The sequence below is a fragment of the Lampris incognitus genome, chromosome 10, assembly GCF_029633865.1.
Source record: "Lampris incognitus isolate fLamInc1 chromosome 10, fLamInc1.hap2, whole genome shotgun sequence".
In the NCBI taxonomy this organism is placed as follows: domain Eukaryota; kingdom Metazoa; phylum Chordata; class Actinopteri; order Lampriformes; family Lampridae; genus Lampris; species Lampris incognitus.
Window position 1 is genome coordinate 24112489 of NC_079220.1, and position 18397 is coordinate 24130885.

An 18397-nucleotide genomic window follows, 5' to 3' on the forward strand; every position below is an offset into this window, starting at 1 on the left:
ATGCTGCTGCTTACTCCTTTATTTATATATTTATCCATTTATTTCCCCTTTGGCATCACACTTTGTTGACCTGGCTCTCAAGCAGACCAAGGAAACCCAGAACCGGGATGCAGATTACAGCTTGGCTAAGGTACGGCTCCACCGCACATGATCTGGAAAGGACTCAATCAGCAGGCCGCATCAGGGCGGGAGGGCACATAAATATTTAATTAGAACAAATTGATGTGGCTGTATACCGACGGTGGGTTTTTGAATTTTCTGCCTAGTTTGCCCCGTCACAGAGAGCTTATTCCACGCCGCCTGGCGCTCCCACAGTGCCGTGGGAAGAGGCCGCAGGCAGCCTGGCCGGTGTCTGCCGGGGGAGATAGCTTTGGTAACCTTACGGAGGTGGAAAGACAGGCAGGGGTGATGCAGGATGGGGACGGCGGTGGAGGGGTGGGGGGGGGGAATTCAATCATTCGTCATCTCTCTGCACCAGTGACACAGGGGTGGAGAATCAGTATAGAAAAGGATGTCCAGGGGATGCTATGCCTGCAAGAAAACAGGACAGGTTTCTTTCTTTCTTTTCTTTTTTTTGTCATACCATGTTATGGGCTGGACAGAACTGTCGTGTTTCACTGCCTTTGTTTATTGGCAGATCTTCTGCGTGTACAAGAGGAAAAGTGTCAGCTAGAAAGGTTTTTAGTTTAGTTTAGGTTGTCTTGTGTTTTTGGTTGTCTTGCAGGTATTTCTCCTGTAACATCGATGGCAATTGGGATATGTGACTCTCAAGAGCCTTTCCTCAGCCACCTAATAATAATAATAACAATAATGAAAAAGCAATGTATTAGCATTAGAGTAAATCCTGGCTCAGCTAAAATGGCCCAAAATGGGGGCATGACAGCAGAAACCAGTGCATTATAGCCTTTTGTCTGATTTTAATCCATTAGATTATGTTACTGAGACAGCGAAGTAAAACCCTGAATAGGACCACCATTTTCTTTCGTAGCCTACTTTTAAAATGTTGAACAAAGGCGGTTCAATCACCAATTTGCAGCCCGAAAGCATAGGATTTGCATGAATATCTAGAATTTAAACTCGAATCTGATGCTGTTTTGAGCTTTCCTTTCCATAGTGCAAACATACCAAGCACCTTAACAAGGCAGGCAAAACTCACAGCTGCTCGCCAGTCAGGTCCTGTGCTCTATGTTTTTAATAAGGTCTTCAGCATCCTGCTGCAGCAGCTTTTAAGGTCATGATACCCATCTGTGTATGAAGGCATTGCATTATCTCTTACTAATGCATGGCTTTATTATGGTGAGATATCTTTCTCTCTCTGCTGATTGTGCATGAACATAATAGACACACATGTGAAACCATCCTTTTATCACATTTTCCCTTCTGAGAATTGCTGTTTTTCAAACTAAAATAGCATCATACACAGGTTGACTGGAAAAGCAAAACAGCTTTCGCGTTGGCTGTGTTGCACTTCTTTTTGACAGTGCATATGTGCTGAAAGCTGACCTGAAGTTTTATTTTGATAGCTTATCTATAGAGTATAAGTAGCCCCTTTTCACAACAAAGATAAAAAAAAATAAAAATAGGATAAACTGACACAATATTGAGGGACAGTTTTAGCATCATAATGGTAAAACTATACTTGTAATAAATACGAATTGATTCGTGAACAGTATGGATATTATCACACAAAGCCAAAGCCAATATAGAGCTGGCTTGCCATAACCTGTAATAACAATCAAAGGTCAGACTGCAGTACCGAAACACTGCAACGGCAGTGCATTATCTGTTACTTCAAAGCTGTTTGTGTCTTAAATGTTCAAAATAAGAATCCGTTGTACTTGCAAAGTAAGATGGCAATTAAATAAGTACATTTTCCTTTATTCAGCACATTTAAAACTGACATTAAAAATTGCTTTACAAAACATTTGTAAAAGACAATAAAAACATACATACATACATACATACATACATACATACATACATACATACATACATACATACATGCATGCATGCATGCATGCATGCACACATATACATATACGCATACACACACACACACACACACACACACACACACACACACACACACATACATACATACATACTGTTACGGCCCCAATGCCGTGTGTTATGCAATTACCCTCTCATATACAAACCTTGGGTTTGTTTTTATGGGAGGGGATGTTACAGCCCTAGTGCCGTGTGTCTGTAATTTTCCCTCTCCAGGTAATGCCCTGCTTCCTGTGGAACTGCTGATTGAGCCCAGGTGACCCCAGTTACTCATCAGCTGGGTATATACCTTGGAGAGAGACACCCAACAGTGCCAGTGGGCCATTGTTGGCAGCTAGAGAGCGAGCGAGCGTTTGTTTCAGTACGCTATACTCCTTGAGAAGGAGGGTGAAACCTGTTAGGGTTCTTGTTTCTTTTTCGGTTTGATCTGAGTTTGTTTTGTTAGCTAAGCCTGGTTAGTTAAGAGCCAGCATCTTCAGTTGCTTTTTCTTATTGCATATAGGGTTAGTTTTTGTTTTGTTTTTACACCTGGTTCCACCTCCCACCTTTCTTATTCCCCCGGGAGAACCAGAATTTTGTAATTGATCCGGTGGAGATGGGTAGCCAGTGGAGGTCTTTTAGGACTGGGGTGATGTGGTGCCAGGATTCAGTGAAAGTTAAAAGTCGGGCGGATGCGTTCTGGACCAGTTGGAGTCTCTTGATAGAGCTAGCACTGATGCCACAGAGGAGTGAGCTGCAGTAATCAAGGCGGGAGGAAAGGAAGGCATGGATCAGTGTCTCAGCAGCAGGGAATGTGACAGAGGGTCTATTTTCACAATGTTGCAAAGATGGTAGAAGGAGGATTTGGCAGATGTGGGGCCCAAGGGAGAGGGTGGGATCAAGGATCACACCAAGGTTGCGTGCCTTGGAGGAAGGGGAGACGGTAGTAACATCGATGGTGAGTGTGAGGTTGTTGATTTGGCTGAGAGTGGACTTGGAGCCAGTGAAGAGGAGTACAGTTTTGTCATTGTTGAGTTTTAAGCTCTTTTGCTGCATCCAGACTTTAATTGCAGAGAGACAGGAGTCGATGTGAGAGAGGGGTGGATTGTGTGGGGATTTTGTGCTGAGGTATATCTGGGTGCCATCAGCATAACAGTAGAAGTCCAGGGTGAAATGGTGGCTAATCTGACCAAGGGGGAGGATGTAGATGGTGAAAAGGAGTGGGCCGAGTACAGAACCTTGGGGAACACCTTGTGTGACTGTGGATGGAACAGAGGAGTGGTTGTGAAGTCAGATGAAGTGACCTGTTGGAGAGATAGGACTGGAGCCAGCTGAGTATGGTGCCTTCAATACCAACATCTTTCAATCTGGTGAGCAGGATGTTGTAGCTTACATTATCGAAGGCTGCAATCAGGTCGAGGAGGATGTTAAGGGCTCCAGTATCAGCAAAGGTGAGGAGGTCGGTGAGTACTCTCAATAGTGCAGTTTCTGTGCTGCGGAGTAGGCGAAAACCGGAGATTGTTGAAGTGTAGGTAGGTTTGGAGTTGTGTGGCGACACTGCATTCCAGGGTTTTTGAGAGGAAGTGGAAGTTGGAGATTGGCCGGTAGTGGTTGAGGCAGGATGGATCAAGACCCGGTTTCTTGAGAATTGGGGTGACAGCGGCAGTTTTGAAAACAGGGGGACAATTCCAAAGGACAGTGAGAAATTGAAAAGGTTGGTGAGGTAGGGGCATAGGGCAGGGGGGCATTTCTTCAGTAAGGGGTGGGGAGGGGATCAAGGGAGCAGGTTGTGGAGTTTGATGAGTTCAGAGATGGTAGGGGCAACTGGAACAAACCGGGAGAGGCGGCGATCAGGGGGAGGGTCGAGAGAAATGAGGAGAAGAGGGGCCGGGGTAGGGGCTGCCGAGTCAGATGCAGGGGACAGTGATTTGTTAATAGCGGCGATTTTGCCTGCAAAAATTGGAGAAATGAGTTGCATTGTTCAGGAGTAGAGTTGGAGAGGACCTCGGCATGGGGCTTGAGGAGGTTGTTCACAGTGGAGAAGAGGGTGTGGGGGTTACGGTTGGAATCATTAATGATGGTGGAAAAATAGGCAGACTTGGCGGCGATGAGGGCATCTTTGTAGGCGGAGAGGTGGAGTTTCTGGGCTTCTTGATAGGCAATGAGAGATGTTTTCTTGACGAGTCGTTCCAGTTGGTGGGCAGTCTGTTTCATTGTGCGGAGCTCAGGTGTGAACCGTGGTGCAGAGGTGTTGAAGGAGACTGTTTTTGTTTTGAGAGGGGCCAGTGTGCTGAGGGAGGCAGACAGAGTGGCGTTTAGGTGATTGGTGAAATCATCAGGTGAGGTAGAGGCTGGTTCCAGAGGGAGGGCAGTGGAGAGCAGGTCAGAGAGTTGGAGGGGGTTGATAGTTTTAGTATTGCGGAATGTTATTTCCCTGAGGAGGTGTGGCAGAGGGGTTGGGGATGGAATAGTGAACTGGATGAGATTATGGTCTGATAAAGGAAATGGGTATGAATGGATGCTGTGTACCGATAGATTGACAGAACAGACCAGGTCACGGATATGGCCTTTCACATGGGTGGGGAAAGTGACATGTTGGGTGAGGTTGAAATTGTCCAATAGAGTGAATTCTGATGCAAACTTACAGGTGGGTAAATCAATATGGATGTTAAAATCAACAAACGGTAGTAAGGGTGAGGAGAGAGATGAGGTCTGAAAGGAAAGATGGATTTGGTGTGGATGGCCAGTAGATGAGAATGACAGTCATTCAGCAGCGGGTTTTAACAGGCGATGCATTCAAAAAAATGAGATGGTGGGGAGTGAGCGCTCAGTGGTCCTGAAATTCCGGTTAAATACAACAACAACATTACCTCCACGACAGGAGGGACGGGGTCTGCAGATGTAGCCAAAACCCGGGGGGGGGGGCTGCTTCATTGAGGGAGGAAAAACACCATACGTGCATGCATACACACATGCATGCACATGATCATCTTCTCCTATTTGCGTGTCCTTTGGTGGCTGAATAGTCCGATCCTGGATGCACAGTTGCGGTTGCAGACCGCGCATGTAAAAGTGGTGCTGGGGGGGCAGGGGTAGCTTTGCGAGCATGCCTCTTTACACACTTTGCTACGCGGTGTTGTGTGCACTGGTTTTCCATATACTTCACTTCCCGTGAGAGTGCCAGATGGTGCGGCAGGAGACAAATTCTTCCAAAGAAGAAGGGTTGATCTGATATCTTTTCTGTGGTCTTTATTTGGTCTTTGAACCGCTTTTTCTGCCCACCAGCAGTGCGTTGACCAAGGTGTAGTTGGCCGTAGAGGACTACGTGGGTGTCGTTGGCTGGGCATGCGAATGACATGCCCAAGTCACCTAAGTTGATGGTGGTTTAGGGTAGACTCCACTCTGTAACTGCTTGCCCATTCCAACACACCTGCATGTGGCACTCTGTCGATGTAATGCCGAGGATCCTCTGGAGCCATCTCGCATGGAAGGCCCCCAGGCTTCTGAGATAGTGGCTGTAGATGGTCCACGCCTCACATCCATATAGAAGTATGGAGATGCATACTGCTCTGTAAATAAGCACTTTGGTGTGGAGATTGAGATTGCTGTTCTGGAAAACCTTTCTCCTTAGACAACCAAAAGATGCTGAGGCTTCTTTGAGGCGGTGCTGGATCTCATCATTCATTGTGCAGGTGTCACATAGTATCATTCCTAGATATCTGAAGGCAGGAACAGTGGCCAGCTATTGCCCTTTTGCCGTGAATGTTGTTGGGTGGCTTGGGAGGCCGGCACTCATCTGACAGCTTAACTCTGTCTTTTGGGTGTTGATGATCAGTCCCATTCTACTGTATGCAGTTATAACTGCTGACAGAGTGTTTTGTAGGGCTTCTGGTGTGTGGGCCACCAGGGCACAATCGTCAGCATACTGTGGCTCAATGATGTTCTCAGAGGTCAACTTGGTGGTTACCTGAAACCTCCTGATTTTGAATAGGTTACCATTGAGCCTGAAGTCAGTGGTGACTCCAGCCTGCTTCTCCATCCTCCTTCGTAACAGTGTTGCAACACAGACTAAGATATTGAACAGGACTGGGGCTAGCACACAGCCTTGTCTGAGTCCAGTCTGCACACCAAAGTCCTCAGAACTGTGGTTCCCCACTTCAACTCGGGCCATTATTCCTGAGTGAAACTGTCCAAGGATGGTGACAAACTTGGTTGGACATCCAAATTTCTTCAGGACTTGCCACAGCAGATTCAGGCTGTATCAAACACCTTTTGAGAGGTATATGAATGCCATGTATAAGTCCTTGTGCTGTTCCTGTCATTTCTCCTGGAGCTGGCTTGTGACAAAGATCATGTCAACTGTCCCTTTTATCCTTTCAGAAACTGCATTGTGACTCTGGTATGACCCGTTCGGCTATTGCTAGTGTTAGTCTGCGGAGCATGACCTTGGCTAGGACCTTTCCAGCAATGACCAGTAATGAAATACCCCTATTGTTGGAGCAGATGGATTTGTCTCATTTGTTTATATAAATGGTAACAATGTTGGCATCTCTCCACTGTTGGGGGACACACTCGCAACTCCACACCAAGGATATAGAGATGGTGTCCTCAAACAGAGATAGCCTCCTTCCTTTAATATTTCAGCTGGAATGTTATCCGGTCCATGGGTTTTGTTGTTTTTCAGGGTCTTGGTCGCATGAAGGATTTCTTTGAAGATTGGTGGGAGGTCTAGGTCTTGCAAGGTAGACTGTTCAGGGAGCTCTGCCAGTACAGTTGATTCCACTGGGGTGGGCTGGTTGAGCAGGGTGTTAAAATGCTTGGCCCACCACTCCACTAACAGGGCCTGGTCCTTGATAAGGGTTGTTACATCAGCAGACCTAACGCGTGCCAGGGAGAAGTTTCTGGGGCCATAGATTGTCTTAACTATGTCATAGAAACCATGCATGTCGTTCCTGTCTGCATGAGGCTGGATTTCGTTGGCTTTCAACATCCACCACTCATTTTGCAGATTCTACAGAGTTGTTTGGGCGTCAGAGCAGAGGTCTTGCCATTGTTTCTTGAGAGGTTGGGAAAGTGGGTTGCTGAGGGTGGCTCTGTGTGCATTTTGCATGTTATCCAGGACGGTGGAGATCTTCCCGGCATTGCCATCATACCAGTCCTGATTTTTTTTTTTTTTTTGTGGTTTTGAAGCCAATGGATTGGGCTGCATTGTCAGAGGGTGATGCTCAGAGAGGTCCACTTCTCATCCATTGCAGACACTGAGTTGATCAGCTGTTCAACGTCAACTAACTTGTCGGCTAGAGAACGACGGAAGCTGTTTCGGGTGTCGCTGTTAGAGTCTGGCGAAGAGTGGAGTTTTTTTGTTTTGTTGTTTTTTTGCTCAGATTGGCGTCGCAAGGGTCGGACATGCACTCTTAAACTTTTGTCAGGATCATGCGGTGGTCTGTTCAGCAGTCTGCTCCTCGCATAGCTCTCGTAAGGAGCACGTCTTTAAGATCAGCCCGCCTAACGATAGCATAAGCAGGTGCCATTGTTTGGATCTGGGATGCAACCAGGATGCCTTGTATTTATTCTTTTGTTGGAAAATTGTGTTTGTGGTGGTGAGGTAATGTTCCGAGCACAGACTATGACGTCTTACGCCGTTGGAGTTGATTTTTTTCCAATGCAATGGGCGCCAATCACTCCATTCCAGTTTAGCATGTGCTTCCTAACTCATGCATTAAAATCACCAACTTTGCCGCTCCTTGAGAAGCGATCTTAATCATCATCATGAGATGGTAACGTTGGGCCATAGGCACTTATCAAGGTGACGTATCGGACATTTTGCAAGGGGTGTGCGGAGAGTCATCAGCCGTTCAGTAATGGCCACTGGTGTTTCTTCGGGTTTGGGTAAGAGGCTGTTCTTGATTGCAAAACCAATTCAACAAATGTGTTGACCTCCTAGGACAGCGGTGAGCAATCTTAACTAGAAAGGGCCAGTCTGGGTGAATGTTTTTGGTCCAACCAAGCGGTTTAACACTTGATCCCACTAATCAACCAGTAGCTATTGCTGAGGAACTTAATTAGGAGACACGTGTGCAATTGTTTGGGTGGAACAAAAACTTTCACCCACACTGGCCCTTTCTGGATAAGATTGGCCACCCCTGTCCTAGGGGGTATCCTTTTCAAGATAATGTATATCCCTCTCCCATTTCATTGAGCGATCCGTCTTCAAGGACCCTGATCTCACTGAATGCCGCCACATCCACACAATAGCACTTCAACTCGCTGGCAATGGGCGCTGTTCTGCGTTGAGGTCTGTCTGTACCATGGCTGACCTTATGTTCTATGCTGCAATTCTTACTGGTATAGTGTGTGTTTTTTGGAACACATAGTGGCATGGCCCGGCAGGTGCGGTTTCCTCAGGCACAGTGTTGAGTGGGCAATTTTTGGGCCACTTTTTCTAGGCCGTTCCCCAAATGGGGTGATCAGTGCGGTAACTAAATAGAGCTGCTCAGACGCACAAGGGTCTGTCGGGAACAGCTACCACTCAATCGCTGCTGCTAACGACCGTTGCCCGTTGGCATGCAGAGTTCCAACTAAGAGCTCCCAGCTCATTCAGACCTGCTCCCGTCACTGGATACTCCATCGCTACCAGTCTTTGTGAGGTCGGGGACTCAGGCAGCAGAAGAAGATACCTGCGCAGAGATGGTTTTTAAAGTGGCATGGGGGTTAAGCTTCTCCCAACGCCACTGACTTGATTTTAGAGGGGATGGTTCCGATGGCAAAGGGGACCCCTGGATGATCAGCACCTCGACACAACTGCTGGAGGCTGACGGGAATCCAGTTTTTTTTTCTTCTTGGAAACCGCCTCGAAGCATGCCGCCACAGCTTGATTTCCTGTTGAGGTAAGCTCCCTTAGCTTTTTGGCTTCCCAGCCACAAGGCGGCGGGGCAGTGGTTGATAGGTGCCAGGGCATGTCCACCAGGGTGGGCCTGCACACCATATCTCTGGGGCCCACTGCTGCCAAGACCCCAGTTACCATATGTGGCCGCGAGGAGGCCTGGCAGGAGTCATGGTGAATGAGAGGCTATGTACTGGCAAGGGAAGGCGTACACACTAGGATGCTATTCACCACACGGGCTAGCCAGCGGCAGCGAGCTAAAAGCAGGATGGTTGCAAGCTGGTTGGAAGAATACATGCACCTTCCCTCCAACTACGTGCTGCCGCAATAGACGCATCACACCACTGTGTGGGCAGCCACACTGCCCCCCCCACACACACACGCATACATACATACATACATACATACATATCAAATCAAATGTATTTGTATAGCCCAATATCACACATTACAAATTTGCCTCAGTGGGCTTAACAGCAACACAACAGCCTGTCCTTAGATGCTCTCATCGGATAAGGAATAACTCCCTAAAAAAAAAAAAACCTTTAACAGGGAAAAAATAGGAAGAAACCTCAGGGAGAGCAACAGAGGCGGGATCTCTCTGTCAAGACGGACAACGTGCAATGGATGTTGTATTTACACAATACAACACTGAAAGAGGATAACACAATTATAATGGACTTATAACATGTATGAAGAATATGTGCAGGATGCCAAGCAGTGTCCAGACGCCATCGGAACAGTCCAGGACACAAGCCACGCGACCAGCATTATCATGTAAGGGAAAAAATGGGTTTATAAAAAGAAAATGTGATGAGGGGAATGGCAGGCAGCGTCCAAGTCACCATGGAGACCTCGGAGAAGAACCGACTACACGTGCACAAAAGGGAGACTCACATGATACCATTTACACACAGAAAAAGAGAAACGAGAAGACATCATTCAGAGAGAGAGAGAAAAGTCATGCGAGAGAAGAGAACAGTTTGCAATCGTCATAATAACGTCATCAATTAGTCATAATCTATACTCTATGATGTCGTCGGTAGAGCAGTGGTTGGTAATTTCATTGAGACAAAAAACCGACCCGCCATGCAGTAAAGGTTGTGAAGCACTCACATTAAAGGCAACCAATTGTAAGCTAAGGGAAAAAAATGAGTTTTATGTTTGGACTTAAAGGACTCAATAGACTCTGGTTGTCTGATGGCAGCAGGCAGGTTATTCGGTTTAAGGAGATCAGACAGGTAGGATGGGGCAAACCCATTTAGGATTTTATAAGTCAGCCGAAGCACCTTTTATTCTGATCTAACATGGATAGGAAGCCAATGAAGGGAGGCAAGAATTGGTGTAATATGGTTAAATTTCCTAGATTTTGTTAGGACTCTAGCAGTAGCATTCTGAACCATCTGACAAATTTTAGTACTAGAATGTTGCAGACCTGAAAACAGAACATTACAGTAATCAAGTCTGGATGAAATAAAAGCGTGTATTAGAGTCTCTGCGTCAGCAATGGGGAGAAAAGATCGAATTCTAGCTATGTTACATAAGTGGAAGCAGTCTTGGTGATTTCTTTAATGTGCTTATCAAAGGAAAGGCTGGGATCAAGCATAACACCAACATTTTTGGCTGCCACACTTTGTGAAACCACATAATTGTCAATTGTTATTGTTACTTTATCAAATTGGTGCCTGTGTCTAGCAGGGCCAATAACCAGCATCTTCGTTTTATCTGAATTTAAAAGCAGAACGTTAAGTGACATCCAGTTTTTCACAATAGCCAAGCATGTCTCTAAGTTGGTAATTTGAGTATATGATCATCAGCCCTTATAGGCACATACAGCTGAGTATCATCAGCATAGCAATGGAAATGTATTCCATAACTGCGTATAATTTGGCCAAAAGGTGTAATCTAAAGAGAGAGAAGTAGAGGGCCAAGAACTGAGCCCTGAGGCACACCATATTTAACGTCAGAAATTGTTGATATAATAATACTATAGCAGACACAATGTGTTCTTCCAGGTAAGCAGGACTTGAGCCACGAGAGAGCTAAGCCAGAGACACCATACAGGGTAGATTTGAGGGGGATAAAAAGGGATACCATCCCCCTTGTTAAACAAATAGATTAAAAATAAGCCATTTGTAAAGCTGTCAGCCCACCCCCCCCCCCGTCGCCATTCCCGTTGGGCTAAGGCAGTGTTTCTCAACCGGGGGTCCGCGGACCCCTAGTGATCCGTGGTGTAATTGCAAGGGGTCCGTGAAAATAAAATATCTTTAAAAAAAGATCCTATGACATTTATAGAAATAGGATTATTTTACTCAAATGTGACTGAGACCTTTATCTACCTAAACTATAAAGGGTAACAGGACTTTTTTCTCTAATTACATCTGTTTCACAAGTGTAATTTATTGTATTTTAATAAGAGATCTCGCTCCCGTTTGCATTGTTAAAAGTTACTACATAAAAATTCTGTTGTTACATATATCTGAAAGTTACTGAATACATATTCTGTTTTGTTACATATATCTGAAAGTTACTGCATAAGAATTCTGTTTTGTTAACTATATCTAAATTACAACTGAAAGCTCTTATTTTTGCCCCAAAGAGTGAATAAATGCATTAATGCAATTTAAAATGCAGTTTCTACTGTTTCTATCAAATTGCAACCCCCCTCCCCCAAGATCAGGTGGAGGGGTCCTCAGGGTCGATCAAAAATACGCAGGGGGTCCAGGACCCCAAAAAGGTTGAGAACCACTGGGCTAAGGGCACTGCGTGATATACCTAGATTGAGGAACATTAGTACGTATAAAGACATTCGTCACTGACATCTAAATTCTATCCATATGAGACATTTGCATGCAGGTAGCCTTGCCCTTGGCTGAACTCTCCCCACCAAATCCAAAAGCTCTCAAATAGTTTTTACACACACTTGTTTTAAGAAATTAATTCGTAGTTAAACATATGCAGACCTCTGGCTACAGTTTAAAAACATATTGTGGTTTTTTTAAGGGGAGACGTCTCCACCCTCCCCCTTGACTTTTTTTTCCCTTTTTTTACAAATCGACCACTGCATACATACATACATACATACATACATACATACATACATACATACATACATACATACATACGTATAACAATGTCAACAGACAAGAAATAAAATACATAAATAAAAGGTAGAATAATCATATAAGCCAAGAGTAAAAAAATATAATCATAAAAGACAAAAGCATGCTCATGATCTGAAAACTAATTTAAAAAGGTGGGTTCTAGGACTTTTTAAGGCTTTAGGACAAGTGACACTGCGTACACTGGGCACTACAGACTTGGGATTACCTCTTGTTTTAAGTTTAATAAGAAGGATGGCTAGAAACCCCATTTCAGAGGACCAAAGTTGCGTGGAGGTTTTGTAGAGGCATGGAAATGGTGCCTAACCATATAAAAATTGTAAGTGATTAATGAGTGACTAACCCCCGACCATTTCAGTGGGTTTACTGACATCCACAGGTTAAAAACCATGTAAAGGTTAAAAACATACCAGGCTTGTCTTAGTACCCTTTGGTGTTAGCATATCAGGATAAACACAGCTGCAAATAATAATAATAATAATACTAATAATACTAATAATAATAATAATAATGATAATAACAATAATGGATCGGTCTGTCTGACGGTCTGTCGATGCTGACAGGTGTCTTGACATACCAAAATAAATATATTTAACCAATATATTTCAATATATAATCCATATATCTAGGTTACATGAAAGATTTGGTCGGTCCAATAAAACAAATGCAGGCTCATCATTGAGCTGAAGAAAGATTTGAGACATGATTCAATATTCAAGGCCTGCAAGTAACTATATCTAGACTTGTAAGCCCAAGATTTTACTAATAAAATAGACCTGTATATTTAGCTAGCAAAGAAATGTAAATTTACGAGTACTAGTTTTAATTACATGGGCAGTGTTTCGTTAAATAGTTAATCTGTCAAAAAAAATCAGCTTCCTAAATTAATGTATTTACAGTGAGAGGTTTTTTTAGCCTAAATCAATAAAATAAATGACACTACAGCATTGTCAAGTCAATTCTATGTTATTTGTATAGCCCACTATCACAAATTACAAATTTGCCTCTGTGGGCTTTACAGCAACACAACATCCTGTCCTTACACCCTCTCATCGGACAAGGAACAACTCCCTAAAAAAAAAAAAACCTTTAACGGAGAAAAAATGGGAAGAAACCTCAGGGAGAGCAACAGAGGAAGGATAAAGGTAAAGCTATTCTCACGTGGTATTATTTGCTCTGCAGATTGGAAACACACAGCTGAGGGTCTGTACCGTGCCACTAATAATACATGATATTCATTTTGATATCAATCTGATAATGATTCTGAAGTCACAAAATCCAAAAAGAAAGACAATCAAAGAGAGAAAACTGAATGACCCATACATACAGACTTTATGGGTTATGGCAGTTGAGTCAATGTTTGTGAACACAAACTATTTCCTTCTCAGGAACTCTTCCCAACACACACACACACACACACACACACACACACACACACACACACACACACACACACACACACACACACACACACACACACACACTTTGTGAACTATGTGCTAATATTTGTGCAGTGGTGCATTGGAAAACACCCAGATGCGATTTATATTACAGTTGTGCTGAGTTGTGAAGCGGATCATGTACCACTGAACGTGTCTTGTCCAAGTCCCCTCAGTGAGATTGTACGTCTGTAATGCCTTCACTCTGCAGGACGCTGATACAGGGCCGCTTGAACTAACTTCTAAACCTGACCTTCAAATTGGGTGCACCCGATAATGTCCCAATGCACAAAATAAAAATACGGCCACGCATGGGCTCCTATTCCCTATCTTAGCGAAGCTGAACACATCCCATTTTTTGAAGATGACAACAGGGAAGCTCCTGGATGATGCAGATGACACGTCTTGAATAAAGGCAGGGTGTGATGTCTCTGCACCGAAGCTTGAAATATTGCCACGCTATCAGAGTATGAACGCTTTGGAAGTGGGGTTGCAGAAACAAGTATGAAATGAAGGAGATGTACACAAGCTTTGCTCAACTGTGACCAATTCTGTCTCTGCTGCACACCGCAAATCTTAAGGGTGCATATGACGTCACTTCTCCACCATGCAAACAGGAATACGAGTCATTCTTTTTACTAAGTTTTTTTTTCGACGTACCTGTTGAGGGCAAACCACATGGTAGAAATAAGGCTGGCTATTTTAAAAATTTTAAATGAAATGGCCACTTTATTCTGTCGTTGTAAATTGCAATAAAATTGTAGGTTACAATACATTTGTCCTCTGCATTTAACCTATGCTATTGTATAGGAGCAGTAAGACGCACGTCAGCAGGGGCGGCCAACGGCTCAGGAACAGACCGCAGAAAGAAATGGAAACGGATGATCCGCTGTGGCGACCCCTAACGGGAGCAACCGAAAGTAGTCGTACTAGTAGTAGTATTGTATAGGAGCAGTGGGCAGCTGCAGCACCCGGGGCCAACTCCACTTTTTCTTTCCATTGCCTTGCTCAGTGGCACAGACAGGAGTATTAACCCTAATATGCATGTCTTTTGATGGGGGGAGGAAAACGGAGCACCCGGAGGAAACCCACGCAGACACGGGGAGAACATGCAAACTCCACACAGAAACGACCTGGGACAGCCTGGGGTTCGAACCCAGGACCTTCTTGCTGTGAGGCAACAGTGCTAACCATTGGGCCACCATGCCTAAAATACCTAAATGCACTAGTCACTAAAAAGTTGGGCACTAGTCCCTACTAGTCTGGTACTGTTTTAATCTCACTCGTGACTAAAAATAGCCACAAATACTTTTTCAGATTGATTGATTGACATTTGTCCCTAATTTGGCTTTTACAAATCTCTTATTTTAAAAAGAAACTTTAAATATTGATACTTCTTTTAGTGTTTCTAGTCACTAACTGAATTTTTACTACCAGTAGAAACATCTCAAAGTGACAATTATACATCCCAGGGGTTTCAAAACTTTTTCATGCTACGACCCACCTTTGCAGCCACCTTTTAGCTCACAATCCACAAATCTTTTTATTTAGTAAAATAAGTGATAAATTCTCATTTCCTGTATAAAAAGTGGGATAATTAACCATCCTTTTTTTTTGTTCATCAATGCAGATGTCCAATGTTCAGTCGTGGCCTAGTAATGATCAGATAAAACAAACAAGGCATGTCAAGCTTGTCGACATTAAACGGCGTTGTTTTAGTGATACATTGGAATACAATTTAAATCAGTAGCAATGACGGAATACTGATGAGTGAAAATGAAAATAATGACTATCCATCAATCCATCCATTATCCGACCGGCTTATCCTGCTCTCAGGGTCGCGAGGATGCAGACTTCGGAGGCGGCGGGACGGCCGCTCGGGGAACAGGCTTCGGAGGTGGAGGGACGGCCGTTCGGGGGACAGACTGATCGTCGGCAGGGGCGGCCGACAGAACAGGAACCGCACGTCTGCAAAGATAGCCGACGGCACTAGAACAGACTGCACGTCGGCAGGGGCGGCCGACGGCTCCGGAACAGACCGCACGTCGGCCGGGGTGGCCGGTCGCTCAGGAACTGACCGCAAGTCGGCAGGGGCGGCAGATGACTCAAGAACAGATGCAGGGCAGCTGAGACTCAGGGATGCTGAGCAGCTTAGACTCTGAGCCGCTGTGGCTCTGGGATGCTAGGCAGCTGAGGCTCTGGGACACTGAGCGGCTGAGGCTCTGGGACGCTGGGCAGCTGAGGCTCTGGGACACTGAGCGGCTGAGGCTCTGGGAGGCTAGGCAGCTGAGGCTCTGGGACACTGAGCGACTGAGGCTGTGAGGCTGTGGGAAGCTGGGCAGCTGAGACACTGTAGTGTTGGGCAGCCGAGACGCTGTGGTGCAGGGCTTGGGAGCAACCGGATTCAGCTGGTATTTCCACCTGAAGAAAGCCACTTCTTGGGCTAAGTCAGGGTCCCGCTTCCATATAGCAGTGAGAAGCTTAAAGAAGCTTGGCTCTTAGTTGAGGATAGTGTCCCTCGACACACAAAAAATCCTCACACGACAGGCTGAGTACGTCTGCTGGATCCATATTTGGTCTGATAGTTCTGTCACGCCGGAAGCAAGAAGACGACCCAAGTGCAGACAGCGGAGACCAACTGGGCTAGAACAAAGCTTTAATCAAATAAAAAACTACAGACAGCAGGTATAGACGCAGGGACAGACAGCAGGGAAGGCTCACAACAGGTCGTGGCGCAAATAGCAAACAAGAGTCTGGGAGCGTCTCTGTTAGATGATCCGACGGGGAGCCCGGGCAACCAGGGATAATATATACATAGGGGAGCCAATCAGAAAGATTGGGCATAGGTGCGCAGGACAGGGCAAGAACCGCACAGCCAATCGCAGAACGGGAAGGGGGATTGGGTGCAGGTGCGCAGGAACCGCACAGCCAATCAGCGAAAGGGGAACAGGTGAGTGAAGCCGGGCAACCAAGGTCACTCAGGCAAACGGGCGCAGGTGGACCGAAACACCAATCAGGGGATAGGGACAGGCGGGCCCCGATGACCCAGATCACACACCCATGAAAGGCGGGGAGACACCCTGGAGAGGCCGCGAGGGCATCACACAGCCCCCCCCCCCACACACACATTCATACTTAGAGGCAATTAAGTATGGCCGATTCACCTAACAAAACCGAACAGTATGAGATACTAGTGCTTCATAAAAGAGTCAGCTACAGTAGAGAGTAAGTCAAGTCAAGTCAATTTAATTTGTATAGCCCAATATCACAAATTACAAATTTGCCTCAGTGGGCTTTACAGCAACACAACATCATGTCCTTAGACCCTCCCATCGGATAAGGAACAACTCCCTAAAAAAAACAAAAAAAAAAAAACTTGTGTTTACACAATTTACACAATACAACATTGAAAGAGGATAACACAATTATAATGGACTTATAAAATTTATGAAGAATATGATGAGCAGGATGCCAAGCAGTGTCCAGACGCCATCGGAACAGTGCAGGACCCAAGCTACCAGCACCACCATGTAAGAAAAAAAAATACACACACACACACACACACACACACACACACACACACACACACACACACACACACACACACACATACACACACGTATATATATACACATACACATACATACATACATACATACATACATACATACATACATACATACATACATATATGAATTTATAAGATATGTAAAAAGAAAATGTGATGAGGGGAATGCCAGGCGGCGTCCAAGTGGCGACCACCATCACCATGGAGACCTGGGAGCAGAACGAACTGCACGTGCACACAAGGGAGACCCACATGACACCATTCACGCACTGAAAAAGAGAAAAGAGAAGACATCATTCAGAGAGAGAGAGAAAAGACATGTGAGAGAAGAGAACAGTTTGCAATAGTCATTAGTCATAATCAATTAAGTCATCAATTAGTCAAAATCTATTTGCTATAATCTCGTTGGCATAACAGTGGTTGGTAAATTCATTGAGACAGAAAGTGACCTGCCATGCAGTACAGGTTGTGAAGCACTCACCTTAAAGGCAACTAACTGAAAGCTAAGGCAAAAAGATGAGTTTTAAGTTTGGATTTAAAGGACTCAACAGACTCTGGTTGTCTGATGGCAGCAGGCAGGTTATTCCACAAGAACGGAGCCTGATAGGAAAAGGCCCTGCCACCAGCTGACTTCTTTTTAACTTTGGGTACACACAGGAGCCCTGTATTTTGCAAGAGAAGAGCTCGACATGGGAAGTAAGGTTTAAGGATATCAGACAGGTAAGATGGGGCAAGCCCATTTAGGATTTTATAAGTCAGCCGAAGCACCTGGAAGTCTGATCTAACATGGATAGGAAGCCAATGAAGGGAGGCAAGAATTGGTGTAATATGGTCAAATTTCCTAGTTTTAGTTAAGATTCTAGCAGCAGCATTCTGAACCATCTTAATACTTTTAGTACTAGAATGTGGCAGACCTGAAAACAGAACATTACAGTAATCAAGTCTGGATGAAATAAAAGCATGTATTAAAGTCTCTGCGTCAGCCATGGAGAGAAAAGACAGAATTAGCTATGTTACGCAAGGGAAAAAAGGCAGGCTTGGTGATTTCTTTAATGTGCTTATCAAAGGAGAGGCTGGGATCAAATGGAAATCAAATCAAATCAATTTTATTTGTATAGCCCAATATCACAAATTAAAAATTGCCACAGTGGGCTTAACAGCAACACAACATCCTGTCCTTAGACCCCCTTATCGGATAAGGAACAATTCCCTTAAAAAAACACTCAAAAAAAGCCAACATTTAACAGGGAGAAAAAAATAGGAAGAAACCTCAGGGAGAGCAACAGAGGAAGGATCTCTCTCCCAAGATGGACAACTTGCAATGGATGTTGTGTTTACGCAATTTACACAATACAACATTGAAAGATGATAACACAATTATAATGGACTTATAAAA